At 39.6% G+C, this 17,225-nt stretch overlaps 1 protein-coding gene and 1 long non-coding RNA gene across 3 annotated transcripts in view; one reads left to right on the forward strand and one right to left on the reverse strand.

The window, feature by feature from the left end:
- LOC144593553 (uncharacterized) overlaps positions 1-15,011 on the reverse strand; it is a 44,934-nt gene extending 29,923 nt beyond the window's left edge. The window contains exons 1-3 of one of the 2 annotated variants that reach the window (XR_013547267.1): positions 14,882-15,011; positions 14,670-14,777; positions 11,671-12,009 (exon numbers count right to left, since the gene is read on the reverse strand). This is a non-coding gene — a long non-coding RNA (uncharacterized LOC144593553). Of the gene's footprint in view, positions 1-11,670; positions 12,010-14,669; positions 14,778-14,881 lie in introns of those variants that run through there. The other variant, XR_013547266.1, reaches the window with a different exon arrangement.
- Positions 13,992-17,225, forward strand: part of vsnl1a (visinin-like 1a) — a 90,533-nt gene continuing 87,299 nt past the window's right edge. The window contains exon 1 of the mRNA XM_078399284.1: positions 13,992-14,278. The gene's annotated coding sequence lies outside the window, so the exon portion shown is untranslated. The remainder of the gene's footprint in view (positions 14,279-17,225) is intronic.

Here is a 17,225-nt window from a genome sequence, read left to right on the forward strand (position 1 = left end):
CCCTTCCCCTCCACCCACTCTCTCCCCTCCCCCCATTCCCCACTCCCCCCACCCACAGTACCTCCCACTCCCCTCCACCACACCCCCTCCCCAACCCCTCCCCCCCACTCCTCCCCTTCCCCCCCACTCCTCTCCCCCCATCGCACTCACCCACCCCATCCCCCCTCAACATCAACGGGCCCCCAACTGCACAGGCTCGGACCCATTGGGTTCAACAGGCCTCAACTGCACAGGCATGGACCCATTTGTTCTGCGCACTTAAGTACTTTAAATTGAACTCCCCCGACTCGGGTGTCATGTAAGTATTGGATGGATGGATGGATGGATGGCTTCCCTTAATATGGATATAAAACCTTTCCGATCACCACCCTTCAATAAACTCTTGTCAAAACTGTAAAAAGCTTATTAATTCCTCATCTACATTTCACTTCCTCCTACTCACTTTCGTTTTAACCATTTGCCACTGTTCTCATATTATCCAAACACACAAACAAATTAGCATTCATTATGTTTTACAAATTCACTTTATTCCTAGCCAATATATCCATGTTTCTTTTTTCAACTTTCATTTAATTCTTGTAACATTTGGCATTCACTTACCCCTTGTTCGATATTTGCAGTTTAGCAATTAATTAAAAATGGCAGTATAATTATACAAACCTTGCTCATTCCTAAGCAATTAATCGCAGTTTATTCCTTTTTGATTGTTGATCTCGGCAAAACAATGTTTTTTTGTTTTTTTTCTCCAAAGGTTATAAATTAAAAGAGTATCCAAAAAAAGCACCATATAATTACCTACATGGGTACTAACAGTGCATTTTTCAAATTTAGAATTCCCATTTAAAACTGAAATAGTTCATGTTTTGATTTCTCTATTTTTAAGTGGACAATTGTCTTAAGAAACAAGTACCAAATTAGATCGTGAGTTAATGCTGCAAGTATGATTTTCTGAAACTAAACTAGTATGAGTCATAAACAAGAACGTAGTGGCCATGCCTATTAAAACCTATTGTTGGCAGAACAGGATGTTGTGTTCCCTACTCTGTTTCATTGAATAGAATTCTGTGATCTTTACCCTTCCTCGTGACTGTCTGATGAAATAAACTGCTCCCCCTCTCCTCCATTTCAACCAAGTCCAATGTTTTCATAAATAACAAATTTACTAAGGGAAATTGTTGAAAGAAAATTAAAACTTATTGTTGAATTCTTTTTTGTGCCCTGAAGATTGTAATGTGTTGAGTCAGAAGATAAAATGTTCTTCGCCAAGCTTACGTTGGGCTTTGATGGAAAGGTGAAAGAAATAAGGAAGTGTGATGGAGAAACTCAAGGTCATTCTTGCAGTCAGAACAGAGTTGTCCTGCAAATCTACATTGGTTTCCCCAGTTAACAGCACACCACATTGTGAGAAATAATGCAGTTTACTCAGTTGAAAGAAGTACAAGTAAATTGCTGGTTACTTGGAAGAGTCTTTGGGTCCCAGGATGATAAGAAGGAAGGAGTTAAATGGGCAAGTTGCATGTGGAGGAAACATCTGCAGTATTTTACTTTTGGAAATTTATCATTATTCCTGAAGACTCAGGAAATTGTCCAAGATTGATAGCAGAAAACTAAAAGGAAAAATTGGAACACTCCACTGTTTTCATATTTACTTTCCTGTAATGTGAAAATAAATTCATTGTAGTAATAGTTAACTGTTTATTCCCAAAGTCTATAGACTTCCATTCAAAGAATAATGAAGCCATTATTAAACTTTAATTGCTAGTACATAGAGTACATATTCCCATCAGGGGCCATCTAGTGTTCAATTAACAATATGCAAGAGTCAGACATTTTCACTCTTCAGAACTGCTTGGTAAAAATGATTTTCTCCAAGCATGCCAAAAACAAAAAAGTGTTAGAAATCTGAAACCATGCATATCAGCTAACCTGATTCAGCAAATACATGTTATTGAATATGATAAAAGAGTGATCAGAATGCTCTTGAAATAATTTAGAGACTTGACATGAGTAGAACATCAAGAGCCAGTACAAGCATATCTCTGTACATTCAAATAATTCTAAAGTATCTTGAATTTTTAAGGTTTGACAATAATCTATAACTAACAGGTAGGACTAGCAGATGAGACCCCTCTCCCATCAGGCAAGAGGTAAAGTTTGTAAACGCATACTTCTTGATTCAAGGACATTTCTTCCCAACCGTTATCAGGCACTGTCCTCTCACCAGCTAAAGTGCAGTCTTGATCTCCCATCTATCTCAATGTAGACCTTTTGAACAATCTTTAATAGGACTTTATCATACGTTAAATGATATACCCTTTATCCTGTATTTGTACATTGTGGATGGCTTGATTGTAATCATGTATAGTCTTTTCCTTGACTGGATAGCATGCAACAAAAAAGCTTGTCACTGTACTTTGGTACACATGACAATAATATACAGATTGATGAACAATTCTCGAGTGCAGGCTGTCAATATCGTGAATCCATATGAGGTTTCACATCTATTCGATAGTCATTGTAGATTTTCATGCTATTGTCAGAGGTTTTACAGACACAAATGTGCACCTAGTAGAGCTGCTGTGTAACACCTCATGCAATCTGGGATCAGTCCCGACCTCCAGTACTGTCTGTACAGTTTGCACATTCTTCCAATAGCTACGAGGGTGACTAGGTGCTCCAGTTTTCTCCTACAACAACGTGCATATTGTTAGGTAAATTAATCACTGTAAATGGCATAGTTTGTAGGTGACTGATACATCTGTGCAGTTGATTGGCATGACAATAGACAATAGGTGCAGGAGTAGGCCATTCGGCTCTTTGAGCCAGCACTGCCATTCAATGTGATCATGGCAGATCATTCACAATCAGTACCCCGTTCCTGCCTTCTCCCCATACCCCCTGACCGCTATCTTTAAGAGCTCTATCTAGCTCTCTCTTAAAAGCATCCAGATAATTGGCCTCCACTGCCTTCTGTGGGGAGAATAAAATGGGATTGTTGTACGATTAGTGTAAATGAAATCTTAATGACTAGTGTATACTCAGTGAGCATGTCTCGATGCAGTATGACTGTCAGGCTTCACAATAGTTTCCTTTTACTGAAATATGCACTCATGCTACATTGCATCGAATTCTATTGATGTCTAGTATGGAAAATAAAATAAAAACAGAAAATGTAGGAAATAACTGGTCAGGCAGATTATGTGGAAAGAAAATCAATTAACATGTCAGACTATCAGTTTGAACATATTTCTTGCTTTTTTCTACTGTAAAAAATAAAATAGCTAATTTCTATAATGAATGGATGATCTGCAATACTCATTTTGTTCCAGTTGAAAATTGACACCAACTTCCCAACATAGACAAGATAACGAGTCTAATATGTGTTCACCGACATTAAGTAAAATTTTTATTCATTGTTTTTATTTCACCAAGTATAAAGTTAATGGTATATGAACATCCCTATGTTATCTAAAGTAGTATAAGAAAATAACTGCAGATGCTGATACAAATCGAAGGTATTTATTCACAAAATGTTGGAGTAACTCAGCAGGTCTGGCAACATCTCAGGAGAGAAGGAATGGGTGACGTTTCGGGTCGAGACCCTTCTTCAGACTGATGTCAGGGGGGTGGGACAAAGGAAGGATATAGGTGGAGACAGGAAGATAGAGGGAGATCTGGGAAGGAGGAGGGGAAGAGAGGGACAGAGGAACTATCTAAAGTTGGAGAAGTCGATGTTCATACCACTGGGCTGCAAGCTGCCCAGGCGAAATATGAGGTGCTGTTCCTCCAATTTCCGGTGGGCCTCAATATGGCACTGGAGGAGGCCCATGACAGAAAGGTCAGACTGGGAATGGGAGGGGGAGTTGAAGTGCTCGGCCATCGGGAGATCAGGTTGGTCAATGCGGACCGAGCGCAGGTGTTGAGCGAAGCAATCGCCGAGCCTGCGCTTGGTTTCGCCGATGTAAATAAGTTGACATCTAGAGCAGCGGATGCAATAGATGAGGTTGGAGGAGGTGCAGGTGAACCTTTGTCTCACCTGGAAAGACTGTTTGGGTCCTTGGATGGAGTTGAGGGGGAGGTAAAGGGACAGGTGTTGCATCTCGTGCGGTTGCAGGGGAAAGTGCCCGGGGATGGGGTGGTTTGGGTAGGAAGGGACAAGTGGACCAGGGAGTTACGGAGGGAACGGTCTCTGCGGAACGCAGAGAGGGGAGGGAATGGGAAGATATGGCCAGTGGTGGGGTCCCGTTGGAGGTGACGGAAATGTTGGCGGATGATTTGTTGGATCCGCTGGCTGGTGGGGTGGAAGGTGAGAACGAGGGGGATTCTGTCCTTGTTGCGAGTGGGAGGAGGAGGAGCAAGAGCGGAGCTGCGGGATGTAGAAGAGACCCTAGTGAGAGCCTCATCTATAATGGAAGAGGGGAAGCCCTGTTTCCTGAAGAATGAGGACATCTCTGATGCCCTAGTGTGAAACACGTCATCCCGGGCGCAGATGCGGCGTAGACGGAGGAATTGGGAGATGGGGATAGTCTTTTTGCAGGGGACCGGGTGGGAAGAAGTGTAGTCCAGATAGCTGTGAGAGTCAGTGGGTTTATAGTAAATGTCCGTCACTAGTCTGTCTCCTGTGATGGAGATGGTGAGGTCCAGAAACGGGAGGGAGATGTCGGAGATAGTCCAGGTATATTTAAGGGCAGGATGGAAATTGGAAGTGAAGTGTATGAAGTCAGTGAGTTCTGCATGGGTACAAGAGGTAGCACCAATGCAGTCTTTGATGTAGCGGAGGTAGAGTTCGGGGATGGGGTCGATGTACGCCCGGAACATGGATTGTTCGACGCACCCGACAAAGAGGCAGGCATAGCTAGGGCCCATGCAAGTGCCCATAGCTATGCCTCTGGTTTGGAGGAAGTGGGAGGAGTCAAAGGAGAAGTTGTTGAGGGTAAGAACCAGCTCTGCTAGGCGGAGGAGAGTGTTGGTAGATGGGGATTGGCTGGTTCTACGGTCGAGGAAGAAACGGAGGGCTTCGAGACCATCCTTGTGGGGGATGGAAGTGTAGAGTGACTGGACATCCATGGTAAAGATGAGGGAGTGGGGGCCTGGGAACCGGAAGTTATCGAGGAGATGGAGAGCGTGTGAGGTGTCTTGGACGTAGGTGGGGAAGGATTTAACCAGGAGGGATAGGATGGAGTCGAGGTAGGTGGAAATAAGTTCGGTGGGACATGAGCAGGCAGACAATGGGTCTGCCGGGACAGTTCTGTTTATGGATTTTGGGTAGGAGGTAGAATCGGGCCGTGCGGGGCTGGGGAACTATAAGTTTGGATTCTATGTTATCTGATCTGTCATAATTTCCATTAAGCAGATAACTTTGTCCTACTTGATTTTTACTACTTAGTATTCAAGACAAATTATTCTGTCAACTTTTTTTTCCTTTCTGATCTTTCTCAGGCACGTTAGCATTACACTACCAGAGATCAATATGTAGAATTTGCAAGTAATTTATGTATAATTTTATGTTTCTATGTAGTGTCTATGCGCCTGTGATGCTGCTGCAAGCAAGATTTTCATTGTACTTGTACCTCACCGTCTTTATGCTTATGGCAATAAACTCGACTTGACTTGGTGATTTTCTTTGCTGATTCTGCTTATTTTTCACCCCATCAATCTTACCACAATTCTTTCCCGCTCTTCTTTCCACATCTAGGCCAAGTATGTATTTAAAAAGCCAGTTCCCACACTTAATCAGGTTCTTTATTTATTTTCAGAGATTGTATCATGCATTTTCCCATTCCTCTGGGAAATATTTGTTTTTCTTGTTATTAACCAGAATTTGGGATACAAGGTGTAAATTTCACAACTATTCATTCAACTGCAAACTAATCCAAATGTCTTGCCCTCTTCCACTTCCATCCTTGTATTCCTGAGTGTCATTCTTCTTCGACTGTATCAGGATTGTTACCTGAAAATATTATCCATGCCCTAGATCATTACTAACAGTGATGATCTGTATTAATTTTAATTTTTATGCTGTAATTGTAATTTTTTTTTTTTTAAATGCACAATCCACAGGCATTGACACTTTCATTTCACTGCACATCTTGTATGTGTATGTGACAAATAAACTTGACTTGACGACATTACAAACAAGACTGCTCTTTGGTCCAGTATCACAAAGGCAGCACCTAAAGATGATTCATTCCCTCATCACATTATTCCCCATTTGAATAGTTAACAATTAGAGAAAGAAAGAAGCTTAAGAAAATGGAACCTAGGAAAAGAGAAATACAGGAATAGAGAAACGGAATACAGTGGCATCAAAATTAAAAGTAACGGAGGCAGAAAAGAGAGCAAACTTAAATAAAAACAGAAAATTCTGGAAATACTCAGTAGATCAGACAAACGTGTAGATAAAATGAATTAACATTTATTTTGATCTGTAATCTAAAATTTATCACTAGTTCTGATGAAAAGGAATCAACTTGGAACATTAACTGTTTCTATCTCAACAAATGTCTAAATATTTCTCGCAGATTTCAGATCTTCAGCATCTCTGCTATTTTGGTTTTAAAAGAGAACTTGATCCAAACTGTTGTCGATACATTTGCTCCACGGTTGCTGCATTATCTGATTAGTTACTCTAACACTGTTTTGCTCAAGCATCTGCAGTTCCTTGTGTCTCCATTATTCTGCAATTAAACTTGAGCAAATCTGTGGGAAGGCATTGGTAAAGCATTTAAACATTGGAATATGAGTTGATGGAATTTAATACAGAGAAATGTGAGGTGTTGCATTTTGGGACGTCTAACAAGGGCAGGACCTAAATAGTGAATGGTAAGCCTTGGGGGAGTGCTGCAGAGCAGAGGGATCTAGGCGTGCAGGTGCATGGTTCCTTGAAGGTCAAGTCACAGGTAGATAAGGTGGTCAAAAAGGCTTTTGGCATATTGACCATCAGTTAGAGTTTTGAGTATAGAAGTTAGGAGGTCATGTTGCAGTTGTGTAATACATTAGTGAGACCCCATTGAGAGTATTGTGTTCAGTTCTGTACACCATGTTATAGGAAAGATATTGTCAAGCTTGAAAGGGTTTAGAGAAGATTTACAAGGATGTTCCCACACTAGAGGGTCTGAGCTATAGGGAGAGATTGAGTAGGCTGTGTCTCTATTCCTTGGAGTGCAGGAGGATGTGGGGCGATCTTATAGAGGTGTATAAAATCATGAGAGGAATAAATCGGGTAGATGCACAGAATCTCTTGCCCAGAGTAAGGGAATCGAGGACCAGAGGACATAGGTTCAAGGTGAAGGGGAAAAGATTTTAAAGGAATCTGTTTATCGTAAACAATCGCTACCTCTGTTTTTTCCTTTGTGGCTTCTTTATAGCTCACCTCATCAAATAAGTTTTGAGCATCTATCCAGATATATGGCTGAATCTTATCAAGCACTTTGGGACATTACTGCTGTTTTAAAGATGCTAGAAAGAGGGAAGTCGTTTTGTCATTGTAGGGATGTGTTGTTTTTTTTGGCTTCCATCACTTTAACTCACTGGATAATTTGCCCTTGGCATGGTGTAAGTCCATCATTTTTAATAGGATTCACTAGCTTAGATCAGTCTGAGAGCCACCCTGAAGCCAAAACTACAAAGAAATTGTCAGTTATTAGGTAATAGTATATTCATTCAATTCCTTAGAATTGTACCCATTAATTCATAGGATTATTCATTCAAATATTCTGCTTCACCATAACTATCAGATGTTATTAAAGGAGTGGGTTGTGAAGTTGTCCAACCCTGAAACTTGATGACTTCTGATGAAAACATTAGGTGTGATGATAAAAAGGACAAATTACCTGTGAAACTCTTTGCCAGTGATTATATTGTGGCTCCTGATCAATGCATGCATATTATCTGCTGAAAATTAAACTAACAGCCAGAAGCGAACAAGATAAGAGTAGGCATAAAACTTTAATGGGATATAAGAAAATAACTGCAGATGCTGGTACAAATCAATTTATTCACAAAATGCTGGAGTAACTCAGCAGGTCAGGCAGCATCTCGGGAGAGAAGGAATGGGTGACGTTTCGGGTCGAGACCCTGCAGAGTTCCTGTTGGTACCAAAATGTATTAATTCAGAGATCATAATGCTTGAAGCAAAACCAAACTTATTTTATTAAAAGGCATGAATTTTCATTTAAATTGGAAAGAATAGAATAGCTCAAGTCAAAAGGTAGTGAATATCCTTAGTGCCTTCAAGCCATTATATGAGAGCAACATATTCTGGGACCAACAAGAAAGTAGCTCCTATTAGTTTTAGTAATGAGTAGTGCACCAGATTTAGTTAACTATCTAACAATAATGGAACTCTTATCCAAAACTGATATAAAGTTCCAACATTTGCATGAAAATGCAAAAATATGGGTTGAGAAGAGGAAATTCAACACAATTACAGGCACCAGAAAACTGACCGAATCTGTTATAGGATTAAACTACAGATGAATCATAGGAAGCAATCAAAAATGAATTTCAGTTAATACAGAACTAATATTTTACACTCTAGGTAAAGAGCTCTATTAACCAAATAAAATAGGCATAATCAACCAAAAATGAGAGAGAATGTAAAATCAAAGCAAAGATCAAGTAAACGTCTTTGAAAGAATAGTCGAACATCTAAGAGATTGAGAGATGTGATTTGAACAAAATAGGATTAGAAAAATAAGTCACAATGGCATAAAAGGAAAACTAGAAAATACCTAGAGATGATAACAAGATTAACAAAGATCTCCATGGTTATTTTAGAAGTTTAGGCTAGGTTCTGGTAATCTTGCTTCTTTAAAAGCAATGCAAATGGGAATAAGTACATGCCAAATGTTAAATAATTACCCTTTGCTAAACTTGATGTTAAAGGATGAGAATACCATTTCCAATGTGCCAGAGAAACTGATGGTAAATCAAGGACTGGAACTCACTGAAGTTAACATAAGCAAGAAAAGAGAATTAGATAAAAAATAATGCAAAGACAGGACCAAACAGCTTCAAACTTTGTGTTTTAAAGGAAGCAGACATATGTTGCAGAAGATATAGCCATAATCTTCCAAACCTCTCTTGATTCAAGAATGATTCGTTAAACACAATAGTCTTTTATCCAGTGGATCTGCATTGCTGAGCATTGGAGCCGGAGTCTGTACGGTTGAAGAAACAGAGACAACGATTGTAAGGGTTATATAACTCAGCGCATAGAACAGTACAATGCAAGTACAGGCCATCCGACCCACAATGTCCATGCTGAACATGATGCCAAAACCAATTCTTATCTGCCTGCCCAAAATCCATTTCCTGACACACTCTACATATCTATATGCCTGTCCAAAAGTCACTTAAACGTCAATATTGCATCTGCCTCAACCACCATCACTTGCTCCAGACAACCCCATTACACTTTCCCCCTCTCATCTTAAAGCTATGCCCTCTAATATTTGATTTTTACATCCTGGGAAAAAGGTTCTGGCTGTCTATCCTATCTATGCTTCTCATAATTTTATATACTTCTATCAGTTCTCCCCTCAATCTCCATTGTTCCAGAGAAAACAATCCAAGTCTGTACTATGTATCCCTGTAGTTAATACCCCCTAATCCAGGAATCATTCTGGTTAAACTCCTCTGCATCCTTTCCAAAGCCATGCATTGTTCCTGTAATAGGACAGTAGATCTGCACGCAATACTCCAAATTCTCTCTCAAAGCCCCAATCTAATGCCATCCTCTTAAACCTTGCGTGCACTTTCTTATTTAGGTATGGGGGTGGGATACGATTAGTTAAATTCATGGGGTTGTTCAGGATCACAGTTCAGTAGATAGCTTGAGTGATGTTGGCAGCAAGGTGAGTGAAGAAAGTGAACACAGAAAACATCTGTCAAGGTAAAACCAGAAGACATAATCTTAGGATAATAGGTAAGAGATTTAGAGGGGATCTGAGGTAATTTTTTTCACCAAGAAAATGATGAGTACTTGGAATACATTGAGAGCGCAGTGGAAGCAGAGTTGCTGACATCAATTATAAGAAGTCATAGAATCATAGTGTGGAAACAGGCCCTTTGGCCATCTTGCCCACACCAACCAAAATATTCCATCTACACTAGTTCCATCTGCCTGCGTTTGACCCATATCCCTCCAAACCTGTCCTATCCTTGTGCCTGTCTAAATGTTTGTGTCCAGACAAGCACTTGAATCCCCCTCAGCATAGAAGGCGACAAGCCAGGAGCTGAAAGATGGGATGAATATAGATGGGTGGATGTGGTGGGCCGAATTGTCTGTTGCAACATTGTATGACTCTATGATTCTAAGTTCAGTGCCATGCACACCCCACCTAAGGGCCTCCAATATATGCATGTATTTTGCACAATTAATAGTTTCTTCTCCAGTCTTTACGATTGAGGATGACTTACTTCTAGTCAGACACGTGAGTTGATAAGTCATAGGAGCAGAGTAGGCTATTTATCCCATCTAGTCTGGTCCTCCATTCAATCATGGCTGATCTATCCCTCTCAACTCAGTTTTCCTGCCTTCTCCCCATAACCCTTGACTCTTTCACAGATGGGGCAGGTTGTGGCTGACCGGGCAGTGGGTGGGTGGTTTGTGAGCTGCTTCATTCCTTTAATCGTACATAGGGCCGTTATGTTGTACAGCCTAGAGGTTTCTGATATCATTCCAAGTGTTCCTTCTTTACTTTGAATTCTCATGGGCCAGAGATTCCCAAAAGTCAGGGGGGATATTAATGTGGCATTTCTTGAAGGAGGTTTTGTACATATCCTTAATTCGTTATAAAGATACAAAGTGCTGGAGTAACTCAGCGGGACAGGCAACATATCTGGAGAACATGGATAGGTGACATTTCGGGCCTGCAACATTTGGTTTGAAGTATCACCTATAGATGTTGTCCAGAAATGCTGCCTGACCTACTGAGTTACTCCAGCACTTGCTATTATTTTAAACCAACATCTGCAGTTCCTTGTATCTCCTTGATTCTTTTCCTCAGTTCATCTAGTAATCTTTTTCTATGACAAAGCATGGAATAGAGTGCCTGTTTTCTAGAATCTGCTGTCAGACTTGCAAATAACGTGCCTGCCCAAAATAGCTTACCTGGTGTAATTATGGTCTCAACAGTAAGGATATTGGTCTTGCGGGTCCTTTTAATGAATTTGGTGGATTTTGTGGAGCCGGCATTGGTGGTGAATTTCTAGTGCCTTGTGGATAATACAGGTGTCAGAAGCATATACAATATGGATCACTGGAGCTTGATAGATCATGTATGAGGTTCTGATCTTCAACTGCCATTTGTTTCATTTCACAAAAGGCTGTAAAAGCCAATAGTGAATTTCATCGATAGTGTTTGCCTTCACCAAGTAGGTTTCAAAATATAGGAAATGGTCATGTTTTGCCAGGTCTCACTACAGACCTCTATTGCTGGACACAGCACAAATTTTGAAAACGGCAAAAGCCATGCACAAACGATAGAAATTCAGATGATAAAATTCACAAGAAGGTGCCCCTCTGAAAATATTTTGAGCCCAGAGTTTACAATACAATACGATAGAACTTTATTTATCCCAGGAGGGAAATTGATCTGCCAACAGTCAAACACAAGATGCATGAAACATGAACTTAAAGTGATGAGTGGAAAGGATTGGGGATGCAGATTGGGGAGGGGGAGGGGGGAGGGGAGTCAGTTTACCCTATGACAGAAGGGGGAGGAGTAGTCTAGTTTGATAGCCACAGGGAAGAAGGATCTCCTGTGGCGTTCTGTCCTGCATCTTGGTGGAACCAGTTTGTTGCTGAAGGTACTCCTCAGGTTGACCAGTGTGTCATGGAGGGGGGGGAGCTGTACTGTACTCCGCAGTTTGAACCACCTCCCATGAATCCAACTCCGTTCCCAGGACGTAGCCAGCCTTCCGGATGAGCTTGTTAATCCTGTTGTCCCAGCGAAGAAGATGGCACTGGCTACCACCGATTGGTAGAACATCGATTTTAGGTATCTAGTTTAGGAATAATAGCTAGATTTTAAAACTGATTGAAAGTGACTTATGGAATGCCACTTCAATCTTCGCTACAATCTCTAACAGTCTCCTCAATTTAAAAAACGATTTAGATAACATGATGAATTGTTGTCAATAACAAGAGAATGGGTGGTAAAATAAGTTATATAGGCAGGATCAAAGAATTATATATCAACAAAAATCTTTTTTAATGTGACCAATCAAACTGTCCAAAATAAACCAGATGTTACAATTGTTTTTGACCAAATGGATAGAATGGGGTGTTTTTATAAATGGCAAAGTGCTGTAAACTGCAGAGATTCAGAGATTGAGGAACACATGAATGAAGCCCGACAACTGCCGCATCAAAACCTATCAGTCAAGTACAAAATATATTCAAAACAGCAGATAAAATGTTCATAATTTAAACTGATGCAAAACATAAAGGAGTTTTGGTGCAGTTGTACAAAAACTGAATCTGGATTATTTACAAATAGTTCTGGGCCTCACAGACTGGAATGGATATATTCTTTTGAACTTTAGGAGTCCACCACAGATCCATGAATGATCGACTTCTGTGCATTTCCACTAATCCAAGAGATGTTCTTAGTACCCTTTCAACTTGGTTACACATCAGACTGACTAATGTTTGAATCTGTAAAGGCTAAACAATTGGAGACAATGTCTATCACATATTATACCACTCTGCTCTGCAGTTACATCATTCTCGTAAGACTACAAGGTGGAAGTTACTTCTTAGCAATCTAGAAGTGGATACTCTGACCATCTCCATTGTTAATGTTCCTCTTTTAATGTTTATGTTTTGAACACTTGAAACAGCTGAGGATTTTTGGTTCTGATGTCCATTTAATTAGAAAATACTTTATATCATGTTCTCATAAGTAATAAAGTTAATAGAAACATAAATGAAAAATAAAATAATGAAAATGTAATTGGAAACAAACAACTTCAATTATCCCAATGGTTCATATAAAATGACTATTTTCACTCCGGATTACTATGACAGATGTAGAAAGAAAACAACATAGATTTTTCTTAACTGCACTATTCTGTTGTAAAATGTATTTTAAGCGTTCAAGACCCCATAAGCTAACCCTCCATGCCTAATGCTGATTCCAAATGCAACCTGCACGCCCTAAATATACTGGCACAAGTAAATGATAACGAACATCTTTTTCACTTCATGAGTAAATATTGTTCAAAACGTTATTTTCAATCTTGCCGATTTTAATGATCTAAATAGCGATTTAAAACCTTGTTTGGAATCTTCTTTATTCCAATATCGTCTTTTAAGGTTATCAGAGAAAACAGCCTTTATTTGAGAATCTACTTTTTATAGAAATCATTAACAGGCTAATTTCAGTCTGATATTTTTCACAATAACAAAACGTTTCCTCATATTCCAGGCGTCGACATGTCATACGTGATCTGAATGCTCTATTATGTAACATACCGACACATTGGCTTACTTTGACTTAACACTTTCCCGTTAAACATTGAACGGTTTCACGCACAATTTATTTAGACCTAAACTATAAATGAAAGAAACGTTTTTTTAGGAAATGTGAGTGTCTGGCAGTAAAGGATTCTTATATTTTCACATGTTGGCATAGCAAGTTCCTCCAATAAAAGCATGTGCAAATATGTTGACCTTGTGACTGAGATATATGTAGATACAATTTCAAAAAAATAAATGTAATTGTCAAAGATGCGATTGATATTGACATAGTAGCGGAATTCCTAATAATAATCACGTTGAATATTCTATCATGAATGGCGTGGAAGTGTTTTAAGATGAAGTGCTGTGAAATCGGAATGTTTGCACGTTTCCTTTCCCTTGCATCTGACAGCGTACATTTATGTCCCATCGTTGCAGCGCGGCTAAAACTGACCATCTCAGGCAGCAGCAGATCCTTAACGGGAGGCGGACTTCTTTTAGCCGCGCAGACTCAAACCATATGACATCAACTAACCACGTTACTACTTCTAAAAGAAAACGAATATATGGAGTGTATGATTCACAGGGACTGACGCTGAGATTCGCTCCTGCTTTAGCAGTACCCCCATAACTCAGAGCTGACGCGAGCCCTGTTGCACAGAATACACACAATTCCACTGGACCTGCATCAAACATTGTGACTCAACCATTACCATTGTTTTTAACTCGAATGGTAGGATTCAACTGATTTCGGATCTAGCGAAATAGAATAACTGCAGATTTTTTTAAAACGCCGTTTCACCTACAAAGGTAAGTGGGTGATGCGCTGGACAGAAGCAAAATGTTGCACTGAGCGCATGCTGATTCAGACTGCTTGTTTAAGAGCTGTGTTTTTACCGTCATCGACAGCAATGTTATCTCTACCCCCTCCCATCCCCTCCCCCCCCCCCCCCCTTTATTTTTTAACCCGTGCAGTCTTGCCTAAAGCTCGCATCAGTAAATCTGGCATGTCTGTGTGATATAAAATGGCATTTATACTGGCCGATATGTTGTTGGAGCAGGAATCATTTCAGCATTTCACTTTCCCATCAAAATTGAGCACGATTTCTGGCATCTTGAGAGTGAATGAATTAACTGCAACACGCTGCGTTAATTGTGTACATAAAAGAATGGAGAAACCCCCGAGACGATGCATGATTACCCTTTCCGTAAAGGTGTCGCGTTGGTAGTTGGACGATATTTATCAATGCAAGGTGCATGTCATTTTCCGCCGTAATTCCATCGTGAGATGTGATTCGCAGTCGCGTGCCTGCAAAAAAAAATAACGAAGAAGTCCGGAACGCATAAACGTCAGTTTCCTTGAAGCATGTCACCCAAAGGCTTAGAAGTGTATCCGTAAATATAACTGCTTACTTTCTGTTTTGATTTTTTTAAAGTGTTGGTCCCTTCACTGTCCTTAATGCAAATAGCAAAGCACAGGTTTGTGCAATTGCAAAGGTCGATGAAGTGATAATAATCCAAAAGCGACTCATTAATGTTCTCGTGGCTCAAAACTGAGGCGCGTTGCAACACTATCTATCCCCGCCTACTGCCCCCAGCAGGTTTGTTTTATTTCTACAAAAGAAAGCATATGTTGCTTGTTGGTGGGGAAAAAACCCGGCGAAGATTCATTATTTCTAGGGGCATAATATTTTGCTAGTGATGATAAAGGTCATTGTTTGAATTTTTATTTGGTGCATTTTATTAAGCATATTACCAGCTAATACGAAATGCGAACACATCAGTGCGTCGTTTAATAACTTGAAATAATTCAATTTCATCAATACAACAATGACTCGAGCAAAAGTTGATAGGGCGTCGATAAACATATCTAGTTTATAAAATTTAGGTAAAATAAATAACGTTGACATTTGAATTACAGACTAGATGTGGTTCTCCTGATGTGTTAGGTGACTAGATGTGTTGTGATAAGATGCTTATGCCAAACTCCAAACAACTTTCAGAACTGTATATTTTAACGGTTGCTAAATCGGCATCATGTCGTGACTGGCGAGATTTGCTCTCACAACGTAAAGTATTCCAGATTATATGAATGGCCAGTTTCGACAGCGGAATGTTATCTAGAAACACGACCACGGTCAGGGAAACTGAAAGAGCACGGATTTTGGGCATTGATCTGTGAGCCGACTTGATTTTCTATGATTTTCTATGAATCTACTCGTAATTCCAATGTTAAAGCGCAAATTTTCGAATGTGGACGCAGAAAAATCTTTGAATGTAGATATAGCTTATATATATATATCCACTTTTAAACAGTAACGACTCACCAGTTACTAATATGATTTTTTTGTTGTTGTACTATTTTAATTTTATGCAAAATAATCTTTCTCTACTAAATTGAATATTCTTCAAAGACATGTTATCCTTTTGGCACGAACAGGAGAAATGGTACACAATCGTGAAACTGGAGTGGGAATTATAGTTGCGACGTTAAACCCCCAAAGGAATTTTGAAAGTGAGCATGAAAGCGTTCCATCATGAAATCGAAGCATTGACAACAATGCGTACAACCAGGTGGATAATTTCCGCAATGCAAAACCAGAATGGAGGAATCGGAGAGTTGTCACAAATAGTGGATTTTCAAGATTTGAATAAGCTCTTTAATCTGTGACATGCAAATTAAATGTTTATACGAAAGTAAATTTTCTGTTTTTTGAAAAATTGTCCGGAAATTTTATAACATTACCCAGAGATGACTTGGAACTTTTCTGACCTAAACTACGCAGATGGTAGTTCTCCATCTGGCAATGAGATATGAATGATGCTTCGGACAATCTTTGCATTTTGTGCTGCAGAGATTAATATTACTTTGGTAATACAAGACGCATCGCCCCACTGTCAATAACATTCATAACCTTGCTTCCATCATAGTGTTATTTGGACTTTTCTAAACAAAGTGAAATAAGAGTATGCTGATATTTATAGGTATGCTGATTCTCTGCCTATCATAATTTTGAATTATATGCACCACAAATAAAGCCCCCCCCCCCCCCCCCCCTTCACATTTAATCATGCGTGTTGGATAGCATTCGCCCTGCTATAGAATAAAATGAGGAATTGTTCACAATTCCCATTGGTGTAATCTCTAATATCTAGAAATATAATTCCCTGCACTTTTATAACAACCTCTTCCAAATATAACTTCCATACTAAGCTCATGTCTTTATGTCAATATTTTTAATCAAATTATTTTGTGATTGTTACTTATAAGATCATGTTTAAATATTAAAGAGCTAGATTTAACTGCACTTTGTCACTTACATGTGAGATTACTAGCTATTGACAATGATACATGTTTTTACCTGGAACAACGGATAATCGCTATTTGGAATCAGTCCCGCTTCAGTGATAGTTGGGTGGCCTTTGCGCGTCCAGTTTGATATTTTCCACTGTATTCAAATACGGGACAACAACGTGAAGCGAAAAGCACGTTTGTAAAATAAAAGGCAGGCTTCTACAGAAGGGCGTCACGAACAAATTGTTGAATTGGTTGGAACGTATGAAAAAAAAACGTTGATGATACGTTTAGATGGTTTCGTTTTTAATATTGTGCCGTGTGATTATTGTTTTGCAGTAAGTTATCGGTAACTCATTTGTAAATTTACCGCAAAGACATAAGTTATAAATAACTTTCAATTACAGCACCTTGGGTCATCCCCCTCTTGGAGTTACGCTGCACTGTGACTGAAATATCTGT

This window comes from Rhinoraja longicauda, chromosome 5 (genome assembly GCF_053455715.1).
Source record: "Rhinoraja longicauda isolate Sanriku21f chromosome 5, sRhiLon1.1, whole genome shotgun sequence".
In the NCBI taxonomy this organism is placed as follows: domain Eukaryota; kingdom Metazoa; phylum Chordata; class Chondrichthyes; order Rajiformes; family Arhynchobatidae; genus Rhinoraja; species Rhinoraja longicauda.